At 42.0% G+C, this 27474-nt stretch overlaps 1 protein-coding gene across 1 annotated transcript in view; it reads left to right on the top strand.

Annotated features, from left to right (window-relative positions):
• Positions 1 to 27474, top strand: part of PSD3 (pleckstrin and Sec7 domain containing 3) — a 598663-nt gene that overhangs the window by 89190 nt on the left and 481999 nt on the right. The gene's annotated exons all lie outside the window — the stretch shown is intronic.

Below are 27474 nucleotides of genomic sequence, written 5' to 3'. Positions count from 1 at the left end.
TCAAGAAATCTAACAACTGAACATAGGCGATTATGGCCCCAGTAGCCTTCAATTATTTGATCGGCTTTTCTTGATTATGTATTTTGTATCAAGTGTTGTGTTGAGGATGAGTAGCAGAACAGGATGGTGGAAGGAAAAGAAGAGTTAAAACAATGATTTCAACAATGCAGTGTGATCAGAGGCAAGGTGAGGCCAAAAGAAAAGTATACATTTAATCAAGTGTGAAACATGTAGAAACATGAAAGCACGAGGTATGGCGGGAAAGGCGGGAGCGCCACTGTCCCCGGGTGTAGAGGGGACCTACCCAGGGCTGCTTCTTCGACATGCCCACCTGACATCCTGTAAGCATCTCAAACCTAATATGCTCTAAAGCGAGCTCCTTACTTGCCGCCATTGGCTCTTCCCATGGTCTTCCTCTTAGTAGTCATGGCAAATGCATCTTTTCCTTGCTCAAGCCAGATGCCCAGGAGTCTCTACCTTCTGTCCAAAGTGTCAGCAGGTCCTTTTGGCTCTACTGAAAGGATCCAGAACCTGAGATTGTCTTACCAGCTCTGTTGCTTCCACCCTGATCCAAACTACCATTACCTCTCGCAGGGCTGCCCCACTTCAATCTATTCTCAGCAGAGTGGACAGAATGATGGGTTTATACTATAGCACAGATCATGTAATTCTCCAGCTCAGGGCCCTCCCCTACCAGCGACCCCTATTTCACTCTGAGTAAAAGCTGAAGTCCTCACTGTGGTTGACCAAGGTCCTGAATGGTCCGATGTTCTCAGCACCTGCTCCCCTCCATCCCATTTACCTCCCTCTAGCCCCCTTCTGACCATTCTTCTTCAATGATGGGAGCCCACCTCGCCCCTCAACCTCCCCCAGGCACACTTGCTCCAGCCCTGCAGTTTTTATTCTATGATCCTTCTTGGCACGACCTAATCCCCCTACATAGAATTGTGATCTCTCTTCTGTGTAAGGATAGTGTGTAACTATCCTCTTAGTTTTTATTTTTTTCTTCTATCATATAGAACTCTCAAGCACATTCTATATTCTGCCTACTTAGTTTATCATCTGTCACCTACAACCTATCCCCAGAATATAAGCTCCAGAAAGGGAGAGACTTTTGTCTGTTTTGTTCACTGCTGCATCCTTAGAACATTGATAGCCCTCAGACTATCATAGGTGTTCAATAAAAATGTGTGAAATTCATGAATAAATGAGTAGAGTCAGAATGGGGTATGAGATGATCAAAACTGAGGTTGAAGGCCTAAATGTCCATCAACAGATGACTGGATAAAGAACTTGTGGCATATTTATACAATGGAATACTACTCTGCCATAAAAAGGATAAAATAATACCATTTGCAACAACATGGATGGACCTGGAGATCGTCATTCTAAGTGAAGTATACCAGAAAGAGAAAGAAAAATACCATATATCACTCATATGCGGAATCTAAAAAAAAAAGAAAAAGAAGAAGAAAAGGAAAAAGCAGACCCTAATGAACTCATCTACAAAACAGAAACAGACTCACAGACGTAGTAAACAATCTTATAGTTTACCAGGGTTAAGTGGATGGGAAGGGATAAATTTGGGAGTTTGAGATTTGCAAAGGTTAACCACCATATATAAAAATAGATTAAAAAAACAGATTTCTTCTGTATAGCACAGGGAACTCTATTCAATATCCTGTAATAACCTTTAATGAAAAAGAATATGAAAATGAATATATGTATACATATGCATGACTGGGACGTGATGCTGTACACCAGAAATTGACACATTGTAACCAACTATACTTCAATTTAAAAAAAAAATTGAGGTTGAAGGGATACACAAGGTGCCATGGTAAGAACCTTGAATCTCACCAGACAATAGAAAACCACAGGAACAAGAGAGACAGACAGTTATACGATTTGTTTATATAGATGTGTAAATATATATACAACCTAAAGAATGCAGTGGGGGTGGGAGAAAGAGTGTCTGGCATTTTCACCATAAGCACCTCTGCCACGAGCAGTTTTGCTGCACAGCTGATTGGCCATAGGATAATTTTGCTGTAAAAGATAAAACAACTGGTTGACAGTTTGGTTTCAATGCCATAAAAGATAATATAAAAGAGGCGGCTGTAATTCACAACAGCCTTCCAGAGCACTGGTGATCGAGTCTTTGAGTCTTTGGCTGATTTAGACACAACAGCTGGTTCTCTAGTGCAGCCTTTATCAGATTTGTTCCACAGTGTTAGGAGTTGGAGGCAAAAGAAGAATCCAGCCCCTTCCATCCCCATCCTGGTAAAAGAAATGGTTACATTAGAGTAAGTTTCTTGAAAATGGTGAATTTTTTTTTTTTTTTTTTTTTTTTTTTTTTGCTATTTGATAGTGGGGAACATGATGGAGGTGGGATCTTGGTATTTGGCACAGAGTCTGGCTTAGATTATTCAGTGAAATATAAGGACTGGGGGTGTGCTGGAACATACCAGGGTCGTCCAGATACATTCTACTCGTTACATCCATTACTCATATTGATGAGAACTAGGAGCATCCTCATCTGTTCATTTTACTTCCAGGGAAACCTGACGAGACTCACAGGAGATACTTTTATATTGTAAAGAACTTACTGACACTAGATCCTGAATCCTTAATGATCAGCTTTGAGAGAGGAAGTGTCATCGATTTCTGTAAGATATAAGTCAAGACAACTATAACCCTGAATCTACACGTTTTAAATGTATTCAAATATTTTTTGTATTTTCACTTTTTACAATACAATCTTCAAAACTTTTTGTTAGTAATTTTTCAAGTTTCATGACTTTCTTTCTATCTTTTTCATTATGTCCTTTTTATCTTATACAGCAAATTTGTCTTAGGGCCAAATAGTTGTTCACCGGAACTGCCTGCAGCAAGGAGTTTTACCAGGAAAATACCTGGAATCGGGAGAAAGGCAGGGAAAATGAAAGTTTAAAATTATTCCAGTGACATTTGACAGTGAGGATGGAAAACATAACAGATTCCAGAGACATTTCAGAATAGAATTCATAAAACGTAGTAGCTAAATTAATGTGGAAAGGGAGGCAGAAGAAGGACCCAAAGGTACCTATGAGTGTCTAGCCTGGGTGTTGGGGAATGTGTTTAAATGCCATTAAGTAAAGGTAGAAGGAGTGACCTGCAAGCCAATTAGAAGGACATGCAGACTGGCTGGCTTCTGGACTTTATAATCGATCACACACTCTGAGTCAATTTTCACATCCTGCACGACTGACTTTCTACAGCAGATGGTGGGCATACAGCTATGGTCTGTCCTTCCCGTCCTTAAATTCGTATTCCTGAAAATGAACTGGAATCTAAGGCTGGAAATGTGGGGAGGTTAAAAGTAAGCAATTCATACTTAAATTGGAGACATTTGAAACTTACTAAATAATGTTACAAAATGTTATGATACAGTGCTTCAAGGTCACAGAGGCATTCGATGATTATAAAAGCAATTCAGTAGAGGAGGAGAAATAACAGACAAGGGGACACTGACCTAACATATGGGTCACAATATTCAGGCTTGGTTTGTTTTATTTTTTATTTTTAATATACTGGGGTTTTTAAACTGAAGTATAGTCAGTTGCAATGTGTCAATTTCTGGTAGACCTCATTTCCCAGTTGTACATATATATACATATATGCGTTTTCATATTCTTTGTTCATTAAAGGTTGTTACAAAATACTGAATATAGTTCCCTGTGCTATACAGAAGAAATCTGTTATTTCAAAATCTGTTTTTAATATATAGTGGTTAACATTCGCAAATCTCAAACTCAAACAAACCTAAAGGTTTGGGTTCGTTTTATAAAGACATGTGCTTTGAATACAGATAGACTCGTTTGCATACTCGACGGGCAAACATTTCTTAGCTTCTGCAAAGAAACACACTTCCTCTCTTTCTGCCCGAGACTTGTGACCCTCTCAGTTTATCTTTCGTTTTCTAACTTTTGATAAAGACATGAATCTAAGAAATACTTCACTTTCTCTTCACTCTATTACAAGAAAAAATTCACTGTAATAAAAACAAGAGTCCGTCCAGTGATGAGCAAGGCTGTCACCTGTTCTCCGTGGCAAGTGCGCTGTCCTGATGCCCCTGCTCCTGGGAACGTCGGTCCAGGGCTGCCAAGAAGAGACAGGAATCCAGGTTTCACATGAGATCTCCTTTTCACAGAGGTTAACAAAGCAGATGAAAGGTGGTGGAACACTGTGTGTATTTACAGAAACTAGACATGTCTGGTGGCTTGCTTTCGAACCGTGCTTCAGAGTTTACAAAACTCCTTCAGGTACATCCTCTTGCTTGACCTCACAACAACCTGGTGAGACAGGAATGCTAACCCTTTCCTTTCCTGATAGAGCACGGCTTCCCCCGAGTACTAAAGCCACCCTTTTCACGTCTCAGGCTCCCCGTGCAACCCTCCTGTCCTTTCTTCTGCTCCATTTTGTTGTTTTCAATGTTCAAAAAGCTTGAGACCAACTTTCGATTTCTGGTTACCTTCCTTTTCTTCCCTAGTTCTACAAATTATTTGAGGCCAAGATCAGTATACAAAAATAAATTGCGTATGCGTCATTTCACTGAACTCACATTACAGATTATGAGAAAAAGACGGAGGAATCCTGAAAAATGCAGCAAAGTTTACTAGTCTTCAAAATCTAAGCTAACTTGGTGAGTCAAGGCCTTGCTGTTCCCGCCCTTGGCCCCCGGTAGGTAAGTTAAGTCTAACCATAGGTGAGCGATGTGTATGTTTGTCTCTTCCTTTAAGGTGTAGAGATAAAGCTCAAAAATCAAGCACAAGAAAAATAAAGTACATAATTAAATACTCACAGCCCGACAGAGAAGACTTATTGCATCGCATTTAAGACTTTATAAATCCTTTCTTCATGTATAATTGTATTCAATCATATCAATCCTATCTGAAGGTCTTGCCGTCCACTGGGATGAGCTGAGGAAGCGGAGGCTCGGGGACGTGGGATTGCTGAGTTCATCCTGTTTATGAGCAGAGACCAGGAGACTTAGCATCCAGGATCAGATTTTCAAACAAACTCTGCCACTCAATAGCTGTGACTTAGGCAAGACATGTTTCTCTGGGCATTAGTCCCCTTTCTCATTAAATAATAGATTTTAACTATATTATCTCTGAGCTCCTCCGAGCTCTGGCACTCCCGGGCTCAATGACCAGCCCCCGGGCCTCTGATTCCTAGTCCACCCATCTCTCCATCACCCCGTTCCGCCTTCCTCGCTCCAACCTGACGGCTCTTATTCAACTGACAGAGCTGTGATGTCTTTCTTGGACATCACAAACTTGGACACAAAGAGATTGCCCTGAAACACGAGGAGCAGCAGGGTCTGAACAGGCAGAGGAGGGCTTTTCCAGTGGTTGTCAGAGACCAGAGGAGATACAGGCAAATCCAGAAGAATAAGGCGGCAACTTAAAGCACTGGGTTAACAACGATCAAGCACTGAAAACCAAGGATCCAAGCTTCTGTGGAGCGGCTGGCCATGAGCTGGCCAGTGGTCTAGAGAGAAGCGGGTTGCGCTAAAGGAAGGAGGCAGCCATGGGTCCGGAGTCAAGAAAGAAAAGTGGCCAGTTGGACGCCAGGTGGGAAGCTGACCTGCGGTGCTGGCAGGTAGGTGGCCAGGGGGAGCTGGATGATGCACCAGGACAAGAATGGCTTCCTCTCTGGTCTTTGGAATTATTTTTGACTTTCTAGAGTGTACGGTACAAACTAAAGTGATCACGGCCAACTTGGGAGGAGAATTATGGGTGAAAAGGAATGGACGTGCTTAGATGGTAGGATTTCTCTTGGCACACACCACCCACAGCGTCCGTGCAGGGGAGAGGGCTCAGGGCTGTGCTTCCGACCCTGAGCGAAAACTGGTGAGAGTCTTTGGCACACTGAGGACTAGTGAGATGAGCCCGCCTGCCTCTTCAGCAGGGTCAGTCTTCCACTAAAGCCAATGTCACCTACAGCAAATGAGTGTGGGGAAAGGAATTGAGAATTCTCCTCTTTGGATGGATAAAGAAAGAGTCACAGGTGTGATTATGAAAGTTATGTATTTAAGAAGCTTGCTTCTCTGGGGACAGGGGATAAAATCCCACACCTCTTGGACCCTCTAGGGTTGCTGGGTTGCCCTACCCAGACCTCCACCACCACCACCACCACCTCTGCCCACCCGCTTTTTTGGGGAAAAGAGCTCATCTTCCTGTTTCTGAAACTGTTAGCAGCTGGGAGTTCTCAGCTGGCTCCCTCACCCAGATTGCCGGCCATTGAAGGGAACAGCCTTGTCCAAGGTCACACTTTCCGTGCGGGTCAGCCCGTGTCCAGCCAGCCCATCACTGATTGCTGTGAAAGTATAAAGGTCCAGCCCTCTTGCTCCAGTTGGCTCCAGAGCCCGCCGGGGGGCTGTCAAACTGGCGGTGACTGCATGGCCCTCCAGGGCCTCCCTCTGTCTGGTCCTGCTGCCCAGCGTGATTCTGAAAGTAATCCCAGCAAGTGAATCGCCATCTAAGGGTTGGCTTCCAGGGTAGCCAGCCTGCAGCGGACACTCCGATGTGTGAAAAACAAATACTTAAAACAATGAGGATGCTTGGCCTGGGATTTATCAAATAAGAAACTGATAAAAACAAAAAACAATACTAATAATAACCACTTCAAATGAGCCTTTATGACATGTCAGGCTTAGTGTGTTATCCCATAGAATCCTCATGACAATGCTATTAAATAGATACCATTTTACAGATGAGAAAACTGAAGTCGAAAGAGGTCAAAATAATATTCCCAAGGTCACAAAATTAAGAAGATCTGGAATTAGAACTCAGATCTGTCTGATTACAAAGCCCACACACCACCTCTACTCTAGTGTCCATATTGGAAGCCCTTTCCCCAACAGATGGACTTGTGAATCCAATTACTATGCAGTGATCACCTCAACACTCCAAGAATCGTATTGCAGGGGGAAAGACAGCACGCATAGGAGGGGAAGGCATGGAGGCAATGTTTCCTATGCTTCTCTTCTAATTGAAATCAAAGATAGACAGATTTCATCAAGTACGTTCTCATAAGGGAGAAACAGACCCACAGACAGAAAACAAACTTACGGTTACTGGTGAGGGGAAAGGGGATGAGAAGAGGTAAATTGGGAGTTTGAAATTTGCAGATACTAACTACTATATATAAAATAGATAAACAACAAGGTCCTCCTGTAGAGCCCAGGGAACACTATTCAACATCTTGTAGTAAACGACAATGAAAAAAAATGAAAACAAATATATGTGTGTATATGTTGGACTGAAACATGATGCTGTACACCAGAAATTGACACAACATTGTAAGCTAACTATAGTACAATTAAAAAATTAAATAAATAAACAATACCAGGCCCTAAAAACCAAAAGGATCTCATAAGGACTCTTACTAAAATATGTTATTTGTTAGTAATTGTTGAATTGTATCCCCCCCAAAAGGTATGTTGAAATTCTAAGCCCCAGTGTGTGACCTTACTGGAAATAGGGTCACTGCAGATGCAATTAGTTAAGATGAGGTCATAGTGGGGAGGAGCGGGCCCTTAGTCCAATATGGTTGGTGTCCTCAGAAGATGATGTTAAGACACGGAGAGAGAACCATGTGACGACAGAGGCAGAGATGGAGAGATGCAGCCAAGCCAAGGACACCGAGGGTCCACAGCCACCATCAGGAGGTAGGAAGAAGCAAGGAAGGGTTCTCCCCAGAGCCTCAGAACAAAAAGGATTGGTAAGTGCCTGCTAAAAGGTATGGAGGCTCTTTTTGGAGTGTAAAAATGTCTGGAATTACATAGTGGTGAATAGTTGCACAACACTGTGGACACACTAAAAAACACTGTATATACTAAAAACCACCTTAAAATGATGACTTTTACGTTATATGAATTATATCCCAAATAAACATTGTGGGGGGAAAATGTCCTCCAGAAGTTATTATTTGGAGCTTTGGAGACAACTTGAGACAACTCTGTGACCCAGAAAATAAACATAAAGATGAAGGTGACTGTCTTGTAGATTTCTGCTGAGAAGTTTGTGGAGAATTCTTGCTGCCAGTCACACTAGCCCTTCTTTGAATTCATCTCCGAAAGAAGAACACAAAGGCATGAGAATGGAGTTTAATGGCAAAAGACAATTTGAAAATATGACAGGAACACATCTGATGGTGTGAGATGGTGCGAGTCAGGAGGAAATGGGCTGGTGCCCTTTTCTCTGAAGCCACGCCTGGACCTACAGCTGGAGTAAGAACCGTGAGACCAGAGAAGCAGAGCCAGACTCAGGCTCCAGATGGGAGCTCTGAGCAGAAAAGGAGACAAACCTTTGTAAGATGCAGGGACTTTCAGAAGAGTAATACAAGGGAAGGTCTCAACATCCCGGGTAAGGATCAGCGGCTGTAAGCGGGGCAGCGTGCAGGCATCGACTTCCTGGGATTGCAGAGGGGACCGATCAGTAGGTAACGTCATCTGGGTTTTCAAGGCATGACTAAGACGACCCCATGCAGGCAGGAGGGAGGAGAAGGTCCCAAATAGGCTGGCGTGTAAGAATTCTGCAAGGTGCACGGAGTTTGAAAGGTACATCCTGTCTCGTGTGTTTCACCGGCTGATGATACCAGAATTCAGAGTTTATACTAGAGCAATGGTTCTCAAGAGCAAACAAGTAGTAACTTGACAGATATCTGACTACAACCACTGCATATTGTAAACTATATATAGAGTTACATATTTGACTCAATCCTAGGAAGAGATAAACGGAAATATTTCTTTTTTTTTTCTTCTTAAGAAAAGTACACATCTTTTTGATTAGTTTTCTCATGTTCTGTCATCATGCAAAATGAAATTTAGGTCCAAAGGCAGTAAACAGTGACAAATATGCGACTTCCATCTGGAGTGCTATATGAATAGTCACTGAGGAAACGTTTCCAAGAGAGAAGCCATAAATGCTTGCACCAAAGTCAGATACTTAAAAGTGTTGAAGAAACAGTGTAGGATATTTTTTAAAACTCCCTGGTTAAGGAAAATTCGATTTAATTATATTTGAGTTGCCAATGCCTACTCAAATCCTTAAAATCACAAAAATGAATTAAAACCATAATTCTTAACAGGAAATTTTGAGAACAATCAAGCTCTCTCAGTAGACTGGAATTGTTGCATGGTTTCACAAAATAATCTATAATCTTAACAAAAGTACAACATGTCACATATTATCTCTTGTAAGTTGTGGGATGTTTTTATCTCTCTGTATTATACTAAAAAGAGCTTCTGTATCTTTTCTCTGTTGTAGTAAGTTTAGAGAAGGTAAATTTAATTACGATAATTTCACGTAGGCTTGGAAGCAAAGACTGGACCACATCATAGAGGAACATACATAGCACCACAGGGTGTCAGAAACTTCTCTGGCAACTATTAAACCACCCACTAAGTTCCCTTTGAGTTGGGGCAGGATTGTGTAAATGAGGAACTAAAGCACAGAAGGGACAAGTAATTGGGGGTAAGTGTCTGAGTCAGGAGAAACTCAGGTAGGTGGAATGCTCTGGTTCTTCCCTGCCTTTTGAGCTGTGGTACCCACGGGTAGGCTCACACTCCTGTCTCTGAAATTCATGGGGCCAGATGTGTTTCAAAAATTGGGTTTGGGGCTTCATGAAATATATTGCATGTGACATGCCCCACCCCCCTGGGAGGCTGGGGCAGCAGATCACAAGCAAACACATCCACACGTCTGCAGTCTAATGTGATCGCATTACACTAACTGGGATGAAGAGACACTGCAAACAGCCTCAAGTCAGTTCAGGTCAGGTTTTGCTTTCAAATGAATTCTGAAAATCTTTTGGTTTTCAGAGATTTTTTTGGAATTGTGGATAAAAGATTGTGAACCTGAAATTAAATTTGAGACCATGCCCTCTTCTTCTGCATGGAGGGAAATGCAATATATTAATATTCATAAAAATGACCGTTGTTAAATGAAATCCTATTTTGTTCTACGTTTAAATTATATGTAATTTGTCTCATGTTGTACCAAGACAGCTAAAATCTAAATTCATTTATTCTGTTCAAATAGCAAGTCTCAGTGAAACTTTCCCTGATCACGTAAAGTAAAACAGTAATAATCTTCCAGCCCTTGGCAATCTCAGTCTTCCTTAGTTATAAATTTGTACATAGAAATTCCTTATTGTGAACTTATACATTATAAAATTATATACAAATTCCCTGTTATGTGTGTGTGCTGTCTCTCTCCGTCCTTAATAAGCTCCACACAGGCAAGATTGTTTTCTGTTTTGTTCACACGTCACCAGTCCCTAAGGACAATGTTTGGATCTTAGTAAATTCTCAATAAATACTTACTAATTGAACAAATGAATGATTGCTTATATATATTCATTTATTTATGCTGAAACAACACACAGAGCCATTATTTACGTACATAGACTGTGGAGCAAAATATACTTGGGTTAGGGTTACAATTGCCACCTTACTATTTGTGAAATATACAAGTAATAAGAAATAAATTGACCTTGTAAGGTCATTTGATGTTCCGTGAAACACACAGATCCTTGTTAGTTACACTCCCAAGAGAAGGATTTTTTATCAGCTGGATCTGGTGCAGCATGAGTACCTGCATAATTATCTTGGGGAATCTTTCACTCTGTTGCTCACTTTTACCTAAATTAAGTGTATCATTTGTCTAAGCAGCCCAAGTTCTGCTTGATTAAAAAACATCTTGGTTTTCTAGTGAACGTAAAAGGATGAGGGTCCCTGTCTGTTTCCCTTCTATCTGCTGCCTTCCTCTCCCCACTGAACCCTCTGTCCCCAGTCCAAGTTAAATGGGATTAAAATATGAGCAAATTCTGAAAACCTTCATTTGAGATGCGGAGATAACTAGCACTTCATTCACAAGCGTAACAGAGGTGTCAGTGTGAAGTAAGATCATCTTTTTGGCTATGAATCAGTTTTTAAGTTGGAACTAGCAGAGCCATCAGCTTAGGAGAGGAAAATGCCACTTTCTTGGTCTTCAGACATTCTCAGTGAAGGAAAGTAATGAAGGAAACATAATGTGAGCTACGCTTGCCGTTAAAATGTTCTAGTAGCTGCATTTTAAAAAGTAAAAAGAACACCAGAAATTGACACAACATTGTAAACTGACTATGCTCCAATAAAAAAAGAAAAAAATTACGTGAACCATCAACAACAACAAAATTTTTAAATAAAAAAATGAAAAGAAGCAAGTGAATTTTAATAATGGATTTTATTTAAGCTCATGTGTCCAAAACATTAACTGAGATGTAATGGATACAAAAATTATTAATGAAATATTTTACATTCTTTTTTTCACACCAAGTCTTTGAAATCTTGTGTATGTTTTTTACTTAAAGAGCATCTCGGTTTGTACCAGCCACGTTTCAAGTGCTCAACAGCCACACGTGTCCCATGGCTGGACAACGCGGGGAATGTGAAAGTTTAGAAAGCAGATCTGGCACTCAAGCCCCCAGCAATCTGTGATCCTTCTGGGAGAAGAATGTCCCTTTCTTTGACTTTCTTTTCACATTGATTCTATTATGTGTTATAAACAAAAATAAAGACCTTCATCTAGTGAAAATAATTTCTTGTACTTCCGGCAAACTAACAAAATACACAGGACTCAGGCTAAGAATCGTATGTCATTCCTTGGTTAAGCGGAGGTCACACTTTGAATCCAAAACTGGAGGAAACAGTGGAAAGGTTTTGCCCATTGATCTTTTCACAAGGAATTTGCAGACCCAGGTATTTCTGTTGACTTTCACCCTGACCTCTTGTTGGTAGCACCATAAACCCCTCAGAGGAAAGCAAACGCGAGCATGGTAAATAAATGTTGCAATGGTTCAAAAGTAAAATTCGAGTGCGTTTAAGCAGCCAGGCTTCTTCCCCTCTGGAGCCAGAGGATTTGGATTTTACCGTCTTGCTTTACAGTAACCAGCTGCATTTAGATTTTCACAACTATAAAATGAGAATCATATCTAGTATTTGTTATAGACATTGTTCCCAGCACATTACGTATACTGATTTGTTTAATCCCCACAACTGTGTAAGGAAGACACTGTATTTTATTCCCACTTGAAAGATGAAGAAACTGAGACCAAAAAGGTAAAGCAACTTCTGCAAGATCACACAGCTAAGGAGAAATGAGTTAGAATTCAAACTCATGTTGTTAATTACTATTCACTAACCAACTAGATTTATGAGGTGAAAATAAGTTGAAACCTCATTATCTTAGATAGAAATCAGAGTATAAACGCAATATATTAATATTCATAAGTAACTTTATTAGTGAAAATGACCTTTGTTAAAGGAAATCCTAATTTGTTCTATGTTTAAAGTATATGTAATTTGTCTCATGTTGTACCAAGACAGCTAAAATCTAAACTCATTCATTCAGTTTTTTTCTGCTCAAATAGTAACTCTCAGTGAGACTTTCCCTGATCCCTTAAAGTGAAATAGTAATAACCTTCCAGCCCTTGTCAATCTCTGTCATCCTTAATTGTAAATTTATACATAGAAATTCCTTATTATAAATATATACATTATAAAATTATATGTAAATTCCTTATTATATGTGTGTGATGTCTCTCTCCGTCTTTAATAACTTAAGCTCCACATAGGCAAGACTTTTTTCTGTTTTGTTCACTGCTATATCACCAGTCCCTAAGGACAATGTTTGGATCTTAGTAAATTCTCAGTAAATATTTAATAATTGAACAAATGAATGATTATTTATGTCTTCATCCATTTATGCTGAAACAACACACATGGCCATTATTTATGTACATAGACTGTGGAGCAAAATATACTTGGGTTAAGGTTACAGCTGCCATTTACTATTTTGTGAAATACACAAATAATGATAAATATGTTGACCTCGTAAGGTTACCAGGAAGATTAAATAGGATGCCACTTTCTAAGAGTAAGGTGGAGGCTGACACAGTGAATGTTGTAGTGTTGTTATTTTTATAACACTTTTATTACTTATCCATTCCTTAAGTAAGTCCAGTGCCAAACACCACGCTGAGGGCTGACGGAGTTTGCGCTGAACAGGACATCTCTTTTCAGATGGAGAGGAGCTTTCACTCCACTGCTGGACTCTTTAGGACGCCACACCCCCATAGGCTCCAGGCCCGCTCCCAACCCCCAACCCCAGAATGGGCAGAAAGGGGAGTCAGGAGCTGGGAGCAGTGAGCAAATGAGAAATGCAGGGTTTTCCTGAGCACGAAGGTCAAGAACTGTCCTGCAGTCAGGAAACCAAGCCTCAGGCCAGCACCAGGGGTGAGGGAAGCCTGCGTTCTGATATAAGCGAGGGGTCTTCAGAGGGGACTGAAATAAACAGTGCCAGTTGAGTAGTAAAAACAGGCCCAAATCCCCTCTGAAGAAATTGGCATGATTTCCACGCACTCAAGCAAACATGAGTTCAAAAAGGTCACCAAATAAACAAGACATCATATCACAGAAGAACGAGATAAACAGATTTAAACCCCAAAGGACTTAATACTTTTAAATTATCAGATAAACAATACAAAATTCTTGAACATGAAATATTTATAGAAATAAAGGATGGAATCATAAATTTGATCAAGAAACAAAATGCTGGGTAGATTTACAAAAGAACCTAATAGAACTTTTTTTTTTCTTTTTAGTTGATTTACAGTGTTGTGTTAGCTTCAAGTGTACAGCAAAGTGACTCGGCTTTATATATATATATATATATATTTCAGATTCTTTTCTACTATAGGTAATTTCAAGATATTGAATACAGTTCCTTGTGCTATAGAGTAGGACTTTGTTGTTTATCTGTTTTATGTACAGTAGTTTGCATCTGCTAATCCCAAACTCCTAATTTATCCCTTGCCCCATCTTCCCTCCTGGTAACCATAAGTTTGTTTTCTACGTCTGTGAATCTGTTTCTGTTTTATAAGTAAGTTCATTTGTATCATATTTTAGATTCCACACATAAGTGATATGATATGGTATTTTCCTGTCTCTGTTTGACTCACTTCACTTAGTATGATAATCTCTATGTCCATCCATGTTGTTGCAAAATGGCATTATTTTATTCTTTTTTATGTCTGAGTAGTATTCCATTGTGTATATATACACCATATCTTCTTTATCCAGTCATCTGTTGATGGACATTTAGGTTGCTTCCATGTATTGGCTATTGTAGTGTTGCTATGAACATTGGGGTGCTTGTATCTTTTTCACATTATAGTTTTCATCATTTCTAAATTTATGCCCAGGAGTAGGATGGCTGAATCCTATGGTAGCTCTAGTTTTAGTTTTTTTAAGGAACATTCATACTCTTCTCCATAGTGGCTGCACCAATTTACATTCCCACCAGCAGTGTAGGAGTCCTCTCCAGCACTTACCATTTGTAGACTTTTTGATGATGGCCATTCTGATCTCACTGTGGTTTTGATTTGTAATAGGACTTTTTTAAATGAAAAGTATAATAGTTGAAGTTGAAACTCACTGGATAGATTAAAGTATGTTAATAGCATCTGAAGAGAGAATATATGATTCTAAACATATAAAATATTGGGAAAAAATAAAGGGATACAGAGGATACAAGGAGAAGCCCACCAGACATATAAGCGGGGTCCCAGAGGTTCAGAAAGAAAGAGGTGATAATAGAAGAGAAAAAGGGATTCCTGATGAAAGAAAACTTGCTAAAGAAGATAAATAAAAATAAAAACCCTTGGATACACCATAAGGAACCACAAAATATCTAAGCAAAGAGACGATCTTGACAGTAGAGAAACTATTTTACAAATGAGAGTGAAATAACAACATTTTGAGACAGAGGCCAAGAGTTCCCAGGAGCAAACTTTTGCAAAAACTTCTAAAGAATCTACTTCAACATCAAGGAAAGTGATTCCAGAAAGAAAAGCCTGAGATACTAGAGAGAATGATTAAGAAAATAAATGAGAAAACATATAGTTTATAATAAAAACTGGTGTCTAATAATGGAACAAAACAGTCCAAGGTTCTCGTATTTTGGGGAAAAATTAAGATCTTGATTACAATTAAGCTTTGTTTGCTCATGAAAGATCATTGAAAAAAATAGTAATAGAACATTCAGCTTCCAAACCAGAAGAAGGAAAAAGAGCATAGTAAAAATAAATGAGTAAAAGTTTTGTTCATTTTTTAAAAGGCACGGAAGGGGGAATAAAGAGGCATAGAAAAAGTAAGACAAACAGAAATAATAATGTGAGATGGTATAAACAAGTCTAACTATATTAAGAGTCACAATAAATATAAATGTCATCATCTTACAAGTTAAAAACAAAGTAAACCAAAGGGAGAGGGAGGGAAAAAATTCCAGCTATGTATTATTTATGAGACATATTTAAAACATAAAAACACAAAAAAGTTAGAGTCAAAGAACAGAAAACAATATAACAGATAAAAAAAATAACAGATAAATACTCATTTAATGCAATATTATATGAAATAACTTTGCAAATAAAGAAAACAAAAAACTGTCCAAAATCTTAACCACAATTATTTTCATTTTGATAAATCCCCTGAATCCTGTGTCCCCAGTTCCCATATTTTATGTGACTGTATTTGTGATAAGTATTTGATTTTAATTATGTTTTCTTTTGAAAATTATAATGTAATCATTCCCCAAGGTTTTAGGTAGTTTTTTTTTTTTTTTTTTACTTTTTTTCTGTTGTTGAGTTATAGTCAGTTTACAAGGTTGTGTCACATTCCAGTGTAGAGCACAATTTTTCAGTTATACATGAACATACATATATTCATTGTCAACATTCTTTTTTGCTGTGAGCTACCACGAGACCTTGTATATATTTCCCTGTGCTGTACAGTATAACCTGGTTTATCTATTCCACATATGCCTGTCAGTATCTACAAATTAGGTAGTTTGTATAATGCAGTTCCATAATAGCTATTTTGAGGGCAGTTGTTAACAAATATGTTTGACCTTTTTATTATTGAGTTATATTTCCTACATGACCTTTCTAGTAGTGAATTTTATAAGTTTCTTACCAAATGTGTGAAGTAAAAATTCATACCCTTTGTTGCTTAATCATTAAAGTTCAGCATCCACGTATCCTCTGACTCCTTCTAGATTTGGGGACGCCCACATTCATCTCATGCGTGCCCCTCAGATGCTGCGGACTTAGAAGATGGTGTTACTCGGTCTCCCTTCGGGGCTGAAGTGTTGCCCTCTTCTGCACATCCACCTGTCTTGCTGATCGTTTTATCTGCCTCTTCCTGTTCCTTTTGAAGAGGGTGAAAGGCTGCTTAGTTGGTTGGGAGTTAGAGTGGGGATAGCGCTTTGGGACAAAGAGTCAAGACGGAGTGCAAGTCTGAAGTCGAAGCACTCAAATACCGACAAGAGACAACAGTATCAACAGTGAGTGTTATCTGTGCAGGACTCCCTGTGCGCCGTGCCCTGTTGAATCATCTTAGAGACACCAGCATTTAGTGTGAGTCCACAGAAGCCTCGAATACCTGCTCGAATCCTTTTTCTCCTCCTCCCTTCTTTGTTTCCAAAGAAATCAGAGCCAAGTGACTAAGCATTCAGACTCTTGCTTGTTTGCAGAAGCTGTAAAATTGGCATCAATGGTTCCATTCATCGGCCTCGCTTCTGGGTCAAGAGGGCACAATGACAGTATGGATTGTGAAACAAAGGGGTGTTAACTTGGGGGCAGGAGGCCAAAAATGAAAAATCCAAATCAACAAACCAAAGAGGTCAATGCTAATGAGGAGAGAACTGGCTAGTAAGTAAGGCTCTCCCAGGCTTTGAGGAACTTAATAAAATTAGATTATGTTTCAATGAGTGGCATCTCAGCAAAGCTAAATAATAATAATAACACTGCCAGTGCAGCACATACAAATTACTTGCACACATAATTACAGATTCACACAAACTAATGGACCAATTGAACTCCTCCCTCGTCTGGCTGCGAACCTTTGTTTTCCTCCTGGGCGTTGGAAAAAAAGTCATCATGTTAGCAATTCATCTATTTCTGCTGTTGGTTCATCATGCAGAAGTCAAATGAGGTGCATAATGTGAACTTGGATGTCAACATTCTGTTGAATTCTAGAAAGATGCATTAAAATGTTTAGTTTGCATTACATTTCAGCATATTTGTGTCATTCTGAGCTTGTTAATTTTGGATAATGGGAAAACCAAAGATTTGCATAAATCTAAATTCTGCTAAGGACCCTGTGCTAATACCTTCTTCGTATTATGTTTCCAAAGAACAGGCTTGATCTGTCCAGCTCAATCTGTAAAGTCATCAGTATATCCTTTGGAAAGCAGTGTTCTCTTCAATCTCCAGTATTTCACCATGAAATTAATCTTTTGAATGGGTCTTAGTAGTTTTATCCATTAGGCTAATCACTGGATACCAACATTATCATGATGTATTAAAAACCAAACCAAATCCAAGCAAAACCGAAAAACAAGCTTCATGCTGCCATCGTTGGGTTGGTCTCTGCTGGACTTACTTGGAGGCCCTCATTCGGGGCCTCTGGACAAAAGTCACGTGTCTGGGAGTTAGAGGCTGGCCAGGCCCGGAGCTCTGCAGCTCAGCCATGGCGTGAGCCCGTCTGAGCAGGGTCCTGGGCCCTGCTCAGCTGGTAACGGCAAGCATTATGATTTTTACTCAAAGAAAGCGGGTTTTAATATTATGCAACACAGTAATAAATACTAGCTAATGAAAGCAGCCAACAGCATGTCCTGCTCGTTGGTTCCTGAATATAGATCTTACCTTGAAACTGGCCCCGTTACCCTCTTAAACATCACCACCATCAGTACCAATCTAATCTAAGTCTCATCACTCAGATGGAGCCACTGTAACTCTTCCTCTGTTTTCTTGCTTCAGTCTCATACCATTTAGACTGCTCTCCACCAACAGATTAGTCCTCCTATAATAACGCTATTGTCCTGTCCCATCCCGACCGGACGAATGGCGTTCACACGAATGCCTGTTGAATCAGTTTCAGACACCTCCCTCTGGCTTTACATCACTCTTTCCTCTCTCTCTTCCTTCTCTCCCTCTTTTCTTTCCTCCCTTCCTCTCTTCCTCTCTTCTTTTCTTCTTCCTCTTTGACTTTTCATCGGATTGTAACATACACACAGAAAAGTGCACACGTCCTAAGTGTTCCGTAGCTCAGGGGATTCTCACAAGCTGGACACACGCAGGTGACACCCACATCAGGAAGGAGAGTCTGACTACTACCCCAAAAATTCCTTGTTGCACCCTTCCCGGCACTACCCACCCAACCTAAAGGTGATCACTGTTCCACCTTCTAAGAGCAGAAATTAACTTGGCCAGACTTAACTTTTACTAAACTTTTCCTACATGCAGGATGTAGGGGGCTCTCTGACTTGGGGGACTTGAGGATGACTTGGCACCCCCGGGGCTTGCAGTCTGTGCAGCAAGTCTAATTTGAGTCCCTCCTCTGATGGATCTGGATGCCCTGAGACATCTGCTTTCATCAGAATTCACTCAGGAACTGCCAGCTGGAGGTGTCAGGGTGACAGCTGATGAGAGTTGGCCAAGGAGAAACTGGCAACGGGTAGGGTTTGATGAGATGGATGTGAAGCTAATATCATATGCAGTGTGGCCCTCCACTCCCCAGCCCTGCTCCGCAGACATCTCTCTGCCTCCCACGCAATTGCATGTTGATGAATGAAGTCACAGAGGCACCTACCACAGAGGTGTTCAACCCACAGAGTCCCCAGCTAACACCCAGGACTTGTGCCCTCCAAGTGGAATGCCTCCAGTGTGGGGGGAGCCTCTGATGATGCTCTGACCTCAAGAACTGTCTTCCAGGAACAGAGACAAAAAGATATTGTTTATCTGTGATTCCTTTTAACATCAATTCAACATATGCTCTTAGTTGTTACCTAATTGTAAAGTTGAGGTTTTCTTCGGAATCTATTGAAAAATGTAACATAAAAACAATACATTAAATGTGGAAGAAAAGTCAGGGGAAGGTTACTCATAATCTCAACCTAAACTTCTGCAGCTCCTTTAGTTTGCATGTCACCTCCTGGTCCTGTCTACGTGCACTGCAAGTTTTACACTGTGGTTACTGTAGCGTTCATATGAGGAAATTGTCTTTAAGTGGCCTTTAGTTTATGGTGACAGAAGGGATGCTTGACAGAAAATTATCTCTTTGCAAAGGGATGATTTTAATATAGAATCATAAGATTCTGCCCTTCTTTTCTGGCATAGCCTAGATCTCTTCGTTCTGGGGAGCTGTAGCTGAGCGAAAACAAATGGCAGTGTCACCAGTGACCGCAGAGCCTGGATTTTGCTCCTCTCCTCCAGTTACTGTTTCAATAAATGGATAGATGTCATCTTAACCTTCTTAAGCCCCAGTATCTCCAGGGGTAAAGCGCGGAAGATGAGACCTACCCCACCCACCTCACAGGATGTTTTATTATCTCAGGAAACCTGCACGGAGCCCCCATCACACACGCCCCGGGCCCCTCGCTCAGGACCACGGACAGCGGCAGGGTCTGCAGACACGTGGGCAGCGGACAGCCGGGAAGGTGCCCCCTTCAGGAGGGGCCCAGTCAGTCCCTGTCCACCCTTATCCTTGGGCTGTCTGAGAGTGGTCGCTGGCCCCAAGATGGACAACGCAGGGATCTGAACTCTCTGAGTGGGACCCACCTGTTCCTTTCCCCAGGATCCCTGCCCTGCCCCAGCTTCCCCCGCACCCTCCTTAGCTCTCCTTCACCAAAGCCTCAGGCGGGAGCCCCATGCATCACCTCTGAAAACTTGGATGCAAGCTTCCAGCTCCAAGACCATCCACGTCCATCCATGGGACCCCCCATTCCGGGCAACAAAACACGTTTCCCTTCCCAGAAGGGAAATGTGGGGACCTTAGAAACACACGGACCTCCCTTTAAGATGCGTCACCCTCCCTCTGGATTTATCTCACTGACATAAATCCAGAAGCAGGAGTGGTTGTTGCTGATTGGGAGTGTCCTGCAGGATTTTGCAGAAAGTGTGGCTTTTGTGTCATTGAGGACAGAGGGGACTGAAATAGGGCATCTCACGGGGAGCAGAGAGCAGAGGTGGGGGAATCCAGAGTGTGTTTGGGGAACGTGAGGACCCAGATGGACACAGACCGAGCACACTGGATGGGGGCATCTGAGGAAGGGCAGGCTCAGTGGATGGCAGGTTGGGACTGTGGCCCCAGATATCCTCCAAGAGGCCAGCACGCTCTTCCACTGTGTGGTCATTTGGAGGCCCAGTGCCCCCATCCTCCTTCATCCAAGCTATCATGCACACCTATCCACACAGGCCCTGGTTGACTGAGTCTGCCTTCTATCCCCTCCTGAAACCTTTCCATGTTACAGCCTCTGCTCTGAAATGTCGACCTTCCCTGAGACGCTTCCTCCCACGTCCTCTGTAATGGCGTCCAGGGTGCCCTCCTTTCTTACCTCTGCCAGCTCCAGGTGTGTTGTTTCCTACCAGACCTTGGCCTCTGATGTTCATGAGACTTGGACACGCCATCTCCTGGTTTCTCCCCCGTTTCCAGCACCTCTTAGTCACCCTCCTCACTCACTGCTTCCCAGTCTTCCTTCTACTCCAAATTCCCCCATCTTTATGGCTTTGACATTTCCAGAGAGGCCATCTCAGTTCCCTGGCATCTCAGTTTCTCCATGTCCTTGTCCCAAAAGCTCTTGTCTAGTAGCAAGTGTCTTCTGTATAGCACAGGGAACTCTATTCAATATCTTGTAGTAATCTATAATGAAAAGTAATATGGAAACAAACATATATATGTATATGTATGACTGAACTATTATGCTGTACACTGAAACTGACACAACATTGTAAACTGACTAGACTTTGATTAAAAAAAAAAAAGCTCTTTCCTTCTCTCTGCCTTCAGCCGCCACTCTGACAGCTGCACGCAGGACCACTGCACCACCTCTGAAAGCTGGATGCCAGCCTCCAGCTCCCAGACCATCCGTGTCTTTCTAGTTCCTTCTAGTTCAATTATTCAAGAATCTCTCCTAGAGGCCTTTCAATCTCAGCCTGAGTCACACCTCACTGACTCTCCCACTTCCTCATTGTCCATCGGTGTTCTCATAAATGCCTCCTTTCTTACTTAGATTCAATCCCACACTCCACCATTCCAATCATTGCTCACAGATGCCACAAATTCCTTCATCTGTCACAGCTCCGCACAGGTGTTATGGGCAAACATCCCTAGCAGCAGTATGAGGGGTTGGATTAAGTCAGAAAGGAACTGGAGGCCAAGCTGCCGGGAGAAAAAATGATTCTGCAGATATATACATACATGTATATGTATATAGTACATACATATACAAATATACATGTATCTGATACGTATATATACAGACATACGTATATCTGCTGAATCATTTATATATATACACAGATTCTTTGAAAAGGTAAATGGGCTATGTAAATGTATGGTTGAACTAAGTTACACACAGTAATTATATTCTTCATTAAGAACTCACAGTATTTGACTTGATCAAATAGTTCAGCCTTGGATGCCTCATGTTCAAATGATCAGTTTTTGAATGACTGTCATAGATTCTCTCTGAATATATTTGTGCCCACAAACTGTAAAACATTTATACTTTGTGGTTGGGGGGGCTAATCAGGCCTGAAAGTATCTTTTCAGTCATTGGAAAAAGCCTCCCTTCTTCAGCAGTTACTTTTAAACACAAGCAACCTCTCACTCCTTCCAAATCAGATTGCTTTCAGCTTGGAAACAAGGGCTCTTATTCAGGATATGTGGGTCCCAGCTCTAAGGTCCAGTTCCTTCAAAGTATCTGGATTGAAATCGTGCCTAGAAAAAAGTGATTAAAGTAGCTATGAGTTTTGAAAACTTCAAAAACAGTCATACAGATTTTAAAGATGTATTTAAAGACAGACAGAAAGTAGTTCTTCCCAAAGTAGTTGGAAAAAAGAAAGAAGCCAGGAACAGCTTTACTCTAAATACCAAGAGAAATGAGCAGTGGAGAAAGAAAGGTGTTGAACTGGATCTAAACCAAGAGGCTGCCTCCAGGAAAGGGCTTTAAATGGCTGTTTTATTCATGTGTTGTCTCTAAATCCAACAATGTTAAGTGAGGCCGGCACACAGGGTGCGGGGGCGCTGAGGGCAAGGTGCTGAGAGCAGCGCTTGCTCCCGGGCCCAGTCCCGGGCCACCTCCTGGGCGCCAGAGGCCTGGGTCCTCTCTGTTCTCACCTCCTGGGCATCCTCAGCATGGTGGGTACCAGAGCAAGTGCTGGAGAAATAACAAAAATGAGGGAGCACCTGTGAAAGGCAGTTGAAAAAATTAGTTTGTATTTTAATTGTTAGGGTGGAAAGTACATTAATCCCTGGGAGTTCTAGGACGAGAGTGGGTTACTTGAAGGAACAGTGCAGTGAATAGGAAGTGAACAAAATAGTTCTGGTAAAAGCCATGACAGATTTCTACCAACAGATATTTCTGATATGACTAGGGAATGTTGTGCCGGTATGAACAATGTACTGATGATGTCCATCTGCCATATACTTGGACCAGGACTACTTCCCGGGGGCGTTTGGATGGTGGCGGGGCCTCCAGAAAGTCTCCTCACAGGAGACTAGGGTTCCAGCCAGACCTCTGCCTCTTACTAACTCCGCCACCTGGAACAGGTGGTCTCCCTTCCATGACCGTTCTCCCCTCTCTTTGACTGACATGTCAGCATCTGCCTTAGGAAGGGGGAACGTCATCTCTGGAACTAATTAGGACAGGCTGCAGATGGAGATGCGTTAGAAAGTTGCCGAGAGCTGGCCCCCAGCTTGGACCGCATCCTTTCTGTACACTAGGGAGTGAGCTCACCCACCAGGGAAGAAACAGGGCCCATGTGAAGGGGTTCGGAGGGATCTTGGTGAGCGGACGGAGGACCAGGAAAAGATGGCGAAGCACAGTAACGTCTACAAGCACAGACGTGTAATGTCCCTGATGACAGCTCCCAAAGTGTGGAGCTAGAGGCTGGAAACCCCAGAGCAGTGGGTGTTGGAGAGAGAGCAGGGTCAGAGAAAGGTTTTACTGTCAAATGCGAAGAAGTGTTACTCCCAAAGGAGAAGGGAAAAGACCTCAGTTCTTGTTATAACCAAAAGATAAGAATTCAGACGGGAGATAGAGCATTGTGTAGCGAAAGATTTTAAAGGTTTTATGAGCAAAGGGAAAGTGCACCTCCAAGAGCAGGAGGCGGGCTGACCCAAGGGCGGAAAAGCAGTGGTCTTTGTCTCTCCACCTCTTATACGCTCGTTTGGAGATGGTGTCTTGATTGATTGGCGTCTCTTGCCCCTGCAGTGCTTAGTCATGTTTGGCCCCTTTGCGCATGTCCTTACCCATGATGCACACAGAAAAACCCGTGGGAGGGCCTGAACTGCGATGCTAATTATAATACAGTGAGCATTAGGTCATGTCTGGTTATGTCCTTGTTGCTACCACGCAGTTGCGGCTGTCAGATTCTTACCGGTTTCTTGCTGGTACTCACTTAGAGGAATTAAAGCCTCTTTATGCTGGAGGTGGGCATAATCCCATCTTCTGGACCCTCCTCCTCCTCCAGCTATCTGCCTGGTGCCCTCACTTATCTAACTACCTAACAGAAATACTGCAGAGTGTCTGCCCTTATTGGAGATTCATGATGCATGTTACCATATTAAAGGCTCTGAGAAGTCTTGCAGCAAAGTAACAGAATGATTTAACCTTGAACTTGCTTGACTGGAGAAGCTTTTAAAAATATGTTTGTTAAAATTTCACTGAACACAATAGCTAAAACATCATTCTAGGGAATAAAATCCAAGCTCCCTAACGTGCATATAAGGCTCTGCAGGACCCAGCTCCTGCCTTTGTCAATCTGAAACCTGATGTGTGATACCACTGAGCCCCACCACCTGTGGCTCTTCCCTGCCCTGCACCCCCTGCAGTCCCCACACCCACGCCTGCCCTGCACACTGCAGGCCTCACAGTTTCCTTGTGCAGGTTTTGCACATTAGAAACACAAATGATCTCCCTCTTCTTTCCCTGGCTAACTCTTATTCATCTTTAAGATTGGTGTCAGACAGCAGCACTATTTACAATAGCCAAGACATGGAAACAACCTAAATGTCCAGATGACTGAATAAAGAAGTTATGGTATGTGTATACAATGGAATACTACTCAGCCATAAAAAAGAATAAAATAATATCATTTGCAGCAACATGCATGGACCTGGAGATCATCATTTTAAGTGAAGTAAGCCAGAAAGAGAAAGAAAAATACCATATGATATTGTTGATATATGGAATCTAAAAAAAGACAAATGAATGTTTTAACAAAGCAGAAACAGACTTACAGACATGAAGAACAAGCTTATGGTTACCAAGAGGGAAAGGGGGTGGGAAGGGATAAATTGGGAGTTCAAAATTTGCAGATACTGAGTACTATATATAAATAAACAATGACCTACTGTATATAGCACAGGGAACTAAATTTGACATCTTTTAGTAACCTCTAAAGAAAAAGAATATGAAAACAAATACGTGCGTGTATTTGCATGACTGAAACATTATGCCCTACGATAGAAACTGACTTGTAAACTGACTATACTTCAATTAAAAAAACACAGAAAACCCAGAAAATACATATTTATAGTGTTTTTAAAATATTATTTAGCTATATATACATTTGCTATTCTATTGCTATTTCCTATTTTTCCATTATAGTTAAAAGTAATTATTTTAAAAATTGGCATCAGAATCATGCCAGAGGACATGTTTGTCAGGGATAGTCTGTAACTTTTGAGTGAAGCCACCATCCTTACACAGCGATATCCATCCCACAGATTGCTCTTTTTTCTTATCTAGTATCTCCTTTAGTCCTTGCTTCTGTCCTGCAAGGGAGACATCGTTATCACCGACATTTTACAGGTGAGAAAAACAAGGATCCGAAAGCCCAAGGCCACTGTCAGGGACCGGGGGCGGGGCCTTCTGGGCTCAGGGCGCGGCCTGCCCGCAGTGGGCGTGGCTCCCCAGGAACAGAAGGACTCCCTCTTCCAAACCAGCCCATCTCAGGGCTCCTGCCTCCTTCGTCTTCTCTGACATCGCGGCCGCCAGCATCACATCTGCCACCGGTGCCGGGAGGACTGAGTCTCGGGTGGAGGAAAAGTCATTTGTACCCCGTGCGCACGTCTCCTGACTCACAGCTGCTGCTGTTCCCAATTTTCTGCTTGGCTGGAGTTTTCAAAGAGTGTTAACTGGTTTCTTCCTATTGCTAAATGCAAAGCAAACAAAAAGCGCAGTCACGTGAGTGTACACAGGCGAGCTTGTTTCTTTCAGAAGCAAATATTTGGGATAACAAAGAGCCGGAAGGGATGAAACTTGTCTTTAATTTTTTTTTAACCTCATTTTTCTATTTAAAAAAAGTAGAAAGTGATTAAAGGAAAAATCTCCGACTACAGTTGTAAACACTGAGCCCAATAAACCATCCTCCCTGGCTCCTCGGTGCCCTGGGCTTTGTGGGGTATGCTGGGATGATGAGTAAGGCTTCCCCCCCCCGCCCCCTCCCCCCGCTTGAACCCCACCCCTATCTCCGGGACCCCTGAACCTGGAGCCTTTAAGATGTGCTGGGTTTGCTCCTTCTGGAGTTAGCGTTTTAAGGCAGAATTCGTCCTCACCCCAAGTCAAGGATTAACCTGGGAAATGAATCCAAATGTGGGCCTTTCGGGGTCTCCGCCTCTCTGATTAGCATCCCTTTAAGGCCACGTAGGCCTTCCTGGCATCTTTCAAGTTGCATCACCTGAGGGACCTTTTCCTCTCTCACTCCAAGGCCACTCTGACTACCAGGGGGAGTTAAGTGAGGCCAAGTTAAAAAAGAGGTCTTAATGCACATGTGCATTAAATGGAATAAACAGTCATTTCCCATTATTTAGACAGCTGAAGGGACCTAATGAAAAGCACTTTGTTTTCAAACAGTTGTACTTTTAAGTGTTGCTTTCTGCCCTCTACCCCTCACTCTTCCTCTGCTTGATGTGGCTTTTCTAGATAAATGAGGCCTCTTTTTCTGCTATTGCAAGATTTCCTTCTGAAAGGCAGAGAGCATGGTTTGCCAGGCAAAGATGAATCAGACCCGGTGCCCTGGACATCTGCACCTGCCCGCCGGCATGACTGCGTGCCCACCACACCTTGGGGTTCCAGGCTGATTCGTCTATTTTATACACGGTGGTTTGTGTCTCTTAATCCCTGACCCCCATCGTGCCCCTCCCCCTTCCCTCTTCCCACTGACAACCACTAGTTTGTCCTCTGTATCTGTGAGTCCAGTTCTGATTTGCTTTATAATTTCATTTGTTTTATTTTTTAGATTCCACATATAAATAACAAAGTATTTGTCTTCCTCTGACTTATTTCACTAAGCATAACACCCTCTAGGTCCAACCACATTGTTGCAAATGACAGAACTTCATTCTTTCTCGTGGCTGAGTAGTATTCCAGTACACCACATCTTTTTTATCCAGTCATCTGTTGGTGGACACTTAGGTTGCTTATGTTACCCGCAAAGGGGAAGGGAAAAGACCTCAGTTCTTGTCATACCCAAAAGATAAGAACTCAGACGGGAGATGGAGCATTGTGTAGCGAGAGATTTTAAAAGGGAAAGTGCACCTCCAAGAATGGGAGGCGGGCTGATCCAGGGGAGGAAAAAGCAGGGGTCTTTGTTTGCCCTCTTTCTCTTATACCCCTACTTAGAGGTGGTCTTTTGATTGATTGGCGTCTCTTGCCCCTGCAGTGCTGAGTCATGTTTGGCCCCTTTGTGCATGTCCTTACCCCTGATGCACACAGGAAAACCCGTGGGAGGGCCTGAACCGCGATGCTAATTATATTACAATGAGCATTGGGTCATAGGTTAGGTCCTTCTTGCTACCTCGCAGTTGCAGCTGTTGGATTCTCACTGGTTTCTTGGTGGCACTCATTTAGAGAAATTGAAGTCCCTTTATGCTGGAGGTGGGCATAACACCATCTTCTGGACCATCCTCCCCCTCTCCTCCACCTGTCTGCCCGGTGCCCCCACTTATCTAGCTGCCTAACACTTCCATGTCTTGGCTATTGTAAATAATGCTGCTATGAACATTGGGGTGCATGTATCTTTTCAAATTCGTATTTTCATTTTCTTTGGATATAAACCCCAGAGTGGAATTGCTGGATCATATGGTAGTTCTACTTTTAGTTTCTTGAGGAGCCTCCATACTGTTTTCCATAGTGGTTGTACCAATTTACATTCCCCCCAGCAGTGCAGGAGGGCTCCCTTTTCTCCACATCTGTGCCAGAATTTGCTGTTTGGGGTCTTTTTGATGATGGCCATTCTAAAATGTGTGAGGTAATAACTCACTGTGGTTTTGATTTGCATTTCTCTGATGATTAGTGACATTGAGCATCTTTT

This window comes from Camelus bactrianus, chromosome 26, assembly GCF_048773025.1.
Source record: "Camelus bactrianus isolate YW-2024 breed Bactrian camel chromosome 26, ASM4877302v1, whole genome shotgun sequence".
In the NCBI taxonomy this organism is placed as follows: Eukaryota; Metazoa; Chordata; class Mammalia; order Artiodactyla; family Camelidae; genus Camelus; species Camelus bactrianus.
The sequence above is the reverse complement of the archived record's forward strand: the minus strand, read 5'-3'. Positions and strand labels throughout refer to the sequence as shown.